Source organism: Petromyzon marinus, chromosome 33 (assembly GCF_048934315.1).
Source record: "Petromyzon marinus isolate PM22_M1 ecotype Great Lakes invasive population chromosome 33, UKy_Petmar_22M1.pri1.0, whole genome shotgun sequence".
NCBI lineage: Eukaryota > Metazoa > Chordata > Hyperoartia > Petromyzontiformes > Petromyzontidae > Petromyzon > Petromyzon marinus.
Window position 1 is genome coordinate 12,701,677 of NC_133699.1, and position 6,029 is coordinate 12,707,705.

Below are 6,029 nucleotides of genomic sequence, written 5' to 3' on the forward strand. Positions count from 1 at the left end.
CGTGAACAATCAATCAAGAACTGAAATGATTTATCAAATCTTTCCAATGATTGCTAAGATAGAATCCATCTTCTCGGTTGAAATTGTCTCTGTGTTTGTATATGTGGATAGCCTCATGAACGAATCTCTCATGGAAGCCAGATGGCTTACAAAGAACCTCCGTCTTGGAAAAGTCAATGGCATGTGAGCCTACTGAATTAGAACAATGATCTGCTACGGCCGAGGTGTTGGTCCTACCGTGTTTAAGGTCTGCTTTATGTTCACGAATGCGGTCCGAGATATGGCGTTTGGTTTCTCCAATGTAACTACTACCACAGAGGCAACTTAGTTTGTAGACACCAGGGTATTGTATGTCCGGAATCACATCTTTTACAGACGGAACCAGATCACGGATTTTATGTAATGTGTTGAAACGGACCTGGATCATTGGAAAGATTTGATAAATCATTTCAGTTCTTGATTGATTGTTCACGCTTACAGTGGCTTTCAGACAGCATACATAAAAACAAATTTCGTCTCCCCCCTCCTCTTTTCAAAAAATAGATGGACTAGTCCTGGCAAACAGCCAATCGTTGCGCGTGACGCAAACGTTATTTTTATATAAATAAATAAATATGCCGTTTTCTAAATAAATTTATGCAAACCGACACACCTGATGATGACCGTTTGAGTTATGGTCGAAACGTCGTGAGAATTTTTATTGTTTTATATATATTTTGTTATTTTGTTGTTTCTCTTCAACGTGACTTTACCGAAAAAACTAAGAATATGAATTACTGCAGTCACGAAAGCTTTAAATCAAAATTTAATCGCCTCTACGGGGAGGGTTTTCACATAACTTTAAGATCCTTCAACAAACTCCGGGATAAGAAAGCTCAGCTGATCGAGTCTCTCACCTTCCTGAAGAGATGCCGCGACTCTGGGGTAATACCAATCGCATTTACACTCACCTCTGCTACTGTAACTTCTTCTAATGCGAAACGAATTCTTTTCAAAACTAGCTTAGCTCTTATCTCAGAAAAAATCAGACTTATACGCACAGAACTAGATCAGTTAGACAAGACACTCTACAAATCACACTTATCATTGACGGCAATAATGTCCACATCGGATTGGGAACATGTAGACAATATGACTGCCTCTTCAGCTGCTACTATGTCGACCAAATGTAAGGAAAACCTGATTTCCAAATTTAACCTCCTATTCAACAAAAGACCGGACCCACACACCAAAAAGTTAGACGTTAATAAAGTCGTAATTAATCGCAGTAACAGTTCTATTTCCGATGGTCTGAAATCCGTTTTAGCTAAAGGTCTAAACTTTGCAGTCACACCTAAACACATACCAGTTAATGATATAATTGCCCAAGTAGACGTTGCTCTCAGGGGCCTGGGTCACATCGCTGCAGACGTAGCAAGATCTGAAATCGCTGCAACCCTCAAAAACGCTAAGATGCCAGCTAGCAACCTCAGCAAAAATGAGCGTTTTGAATTATATAAATTAAAAAAGAGGAATGATATTGTAGTTCTCTCAGCTGACAAAGGCAATGCTACTGTTATCATGGATAAAATAGAATACAACAACAAAATTAAAGAATTACTCGACGATGGTAGTTATACAAAAATAAAAAGAGATCCCACCAACAGCCTCGTCACACAAACCAACAAAATAATTTCTGATTCAACCGCATTAATTGATCAATCTAAACAGTTTTCATTGAAACCTTCTGCTGCCAGGCCACCAAGATTATACGGCTTACCAAAAATACATAAAGTTGATACACCTCTTCGTCCCATAGTCTCTACTATCAGCTCCCCCACCTACAAACTAGCTCGTTTTTTGTCTGAAATCCTGCGTCCTTTCACTGGAAAGACCACCTCTGCGGTACAAAATTCTACTCACCTGATATCAACAATCAAGGGTATTTCCCTGTCCCCAGACGACCTGCTTGTCAGTTTTGATGTAGTTTCCTTATTCACCAAGGTTCCTGTACCTGACACCATTGCAATCATTGAAGACTTGGTTCATCAAGGACTAAACACTGAGGTACCCCCCCTGGTGAGACACTGTTTAACCAATACATACTTCACTTGGAATGGAACTTTCTACAAACAAACTGAGGGCACCCCAATGGGCTCCCCCCTTTCTCCAGTTATAGCTAACATTTTCATGGAGAAATTTGAGACTGACGCCATCCAGACTGCCACTCTGCGCCCAACCTTATGGAAGAGGTACGTGGATGACACTTTTGTCATCTGGCCACATGGCCGGCCTGCTCTAGACCAATTCTTCGACCACATCAATTCCATGCACCCAGCCATCAGATTTACCATGGAAGTCGAAATAGATGGCAAGATACCTTTTTTGGATGTCCTAATTAAAAAGAGACCTGATGGTTCAATGAGCCACTCTGTCTACAGGAAAGCTACCCATACGGATGCTTATCTGAAACCGGATTCCCACCACCATCCATCACAGAAGAATTCTCTCATCAAGACTCTGTATCATAGAGCCCAATGCATATCCGACCAGGAACACATAAGCAGTGAACTCAAGCACGTACACCAAGCTCTTAGGGCTAATGGTTACTCCGACTATACAATCCGCAAAGCTATCACTCAAACCATGAAGAAGAACCCTCTTGAGGAGCCTTTCAAAACCATCACTTTACCCTACATTGCTGGGATCACAAAAAAGATCTCCAAAATCTTGAATAAACACAAGATCCAGGTCCGTTTCAACACATTACATAAAATCCGTGATCTGGTTCCGTCTGTAAAAGATGTGATTCCGGACATACAATACCCTGGTGTCTACAAACTAAGTTGCCTCTGTGGTAGTAGTTACATTGGAGAAACCAAACGCCATATCTCGGACCGCATTCGTGAACATAAAGCAGACCTTAAACACGGTAGGACCAACACCTCGGCCGTAGCAGATCATTGTTCTAATTCAGTAGGCTCACATGCCATTGACTTTTCCAAGACGGAGGTTCTTTGTAAGCCATCTGGCTTCCATGAGAGATTCGTTCATGAGGCTATCCACATATACAAACACAGAGACAATTTCAACCGAGAAGATGGATTCTATCTTAGCAATCATTGGAAAGATTTGATAAATCATTTCAGTTCTTGATTGATTGTTCACGCTTACAGTGGCTTTCAGACAGCATACATAAAAACAAATTTCGTCTCCCCCCTCCTCTTTTCAAAAAATAGATGGACTAGTCCTGGCAAACAGCCAATCGTTGCGCGTGACGCAAACGTTATTTTTATATAAATAAATAAATATGCCGTTTTCAAAATAAATTTATGCAAACCGACACACCTGATGATGACCGTTTGAGTTATGGTCGATACGTCGTGAGAATTTTTATTGTTTTATATATATTTTGTTATTTTGTTGTTTCTCTTCAACGTGACTTTACCGAAAAAACTAAGAATAGGGTAAAACCTATTACTATAATACATTTTATTTGTGAGCACTTTTCTGAATACTCAAAGACACTTTACATAAAATCATAAAAGCAGCAAAAACCACATCAAATGGTAAAAACACCAAAAACACATCAAACTTAGCTAAACATTAAAAGCAATTTTAAAAAGGTGAGTTTTAGTCAATGTAGCACGCATACAAATACCATGAATATAAATTTTGATTTAAAGCTTTCGTGACTGCAGGGATTCATATTCTTGGTTCTTTCGGTAAAGTCACGCAGAAGGTAAATAATAAAATGATAATTTTATTATGTTTTATTTTTATTATTTCCCTTCTACGTGACTTTACCGAAAGAACCAAGAAGATAGTTTTATTTTACCAGGTAAGGCTCACTGAGCTATATAGCTCTTTTTCAGAAACGACCTGCCTATCGCAAATGATAGCTCAATGAAGTTGCTTATTACGCGGACATTTCTAGCAGCCGCAAGCTCTAAACGCGTGATGTTGATTCTAAATGTGGAGGGAACACCTGGAGGACCTGGAGAAAAATCCACGTGACCACGGGGAGAGAGACACGCAAACTCCAAATATGCAGGCGTCAGGGTTGGGATCGAACCCACGACCTCCTGAGATAGTTAACATGTCGTCACCATGGTATTGAAGCCACCACAGCATAGGGCCTTCTTTCTGATGGATCCCACAATGGCTGTGCAGGACCACTCTCATATTTTGTGGTTTTCACACCTGATGATGATTGCTTGTGTTGCAGTCGAAACGTCGTGAGAATTGTATTGTTTTCTATTTTTATAATTTTATTGTTTCCCTTCTACGTGACTTTACCGAAAGAACCAATAATACCATGAATATAGTTACAATAATAATTGTTATCTCAATACAGAACAGTCACACGTGTACTAATACCATAAATATAATTACAATAATAATATTTTTACATTACACAACAGTAACACGCAGACTAATACCACGAATATACTAATTATTATTTACTACACAACAGTAGCACGCATAACATATACTATTAATATAGTTTAACACGTAGGCTTTCGCGTGAGGACTATGATAATAAAATCAAAGATTTAATCTATGAAGGTACCTACCTTGAAATTAAACGAGACCCAACCAGCACCTTGGAACGAAAAACAACGGCAATCATTGCCAAGTCATCAATTCCCAAGGAAGAGCAATACCTGATCAAACCATAGGCATCAAAACCACCAAGACTTTATGGGCTACCAAAAATTCACAAACCTGATGTCCCATTAAGACCCATCGTTAGTACAATAGGCTCTGCCACGTACAAATGAGCACAATACGTAACGAAACAAATACAGCCCTACATCGGTAGGATCTCTTCGTACATCAAAAACTCTGAACATCTCGTAAATATGATTAAAGACATTAAGCTTAACCCTAATGATATTCTCGTAAGTTTTGATGTGACCTCTCTGTTCACGAGGGTTCCGGTGAATGAGTCAATTCAATTACTCGACCCTCTGGTAGCGAACAAAGGTTTAGCCAAAGATATCCCAAGACTCGCTGAACACTGTCTAAAGAACACCTACTTCTTGCGGCAAGGTGACTTCTATAAACAAAAGGAAGGAGCAACAATGGGCTCTCCTTTGTCATTACGAATTTGTACATGGAAGATTTTGATACAAAAGCAATAGCTTCAAGCACACTAGTTCTACCTGATGACGACTGCTTGTGTTGCAATTAAAACGTCGTATCTATTATTTAATTAATTTTCTTCCTACGTTACTTTACCGAAAGAACCAAAGAGTAATTCCTGCAGTCACGAAAGCTTCAAATCAAATTTATTCAAACTGGTCTACCCCTCTGTCTCTCTCTCTCTCGCTCACACACACACCTTTCTGGATTATAAGACGCATGCTCATTATTTGCTCACAAAGTTTGGGCAAAGGAGCGGGGTTTAACGTTAGCACTGGCCTCTCCGATGAAGGACGGTGCTGTTATCGGTACGATTATTCGACTAATCGGATAACACGTAAACTAGAGGCGTGTCACACTTCACGAGCGAGATGCGTTCCGCGAAAATTGCTCGGTAAGCGAACAGGAACGTTAAGCGCTCATCGTTTCCCCATAGACTCACTCCCATTGTGTAGAAAGCATTACTGCGTCGTTTTAAAGTAAAGTAAAAAAAACCCATCAAAGTTAACACTTACTACACATGAAGAAACCAGTGAAAGATCCCCCCCTCACCCCCACAGAGGATCATGTTGACAGGGGTCTGCAACTTGCGGCTCTTTTATCGATTGGTTTCCGCTCGCTAAGCGAACATTTTTTTAAATCTCATTTTGCGAGCAAATTGTGGCTAAATTACGTTTGCTCGTTGTAGCGAATTCTCGTAGCAAAAGAACGCTCGTTAAGCGAGTCACTCCTGCAGTTAAAAACAAAGAAAAGTCTCAAGCTGCGTCCATGTGTGCTACTGGACGGGAGATGATGGCTGGGGCTTGGGTACATAAACCTACACTTTTTGTTTTACCAGATAAGCCCCACTGACGTATATAGCTCTTTTTCAGAAGCCACAAATGATAGCTCAACGAAGTGGC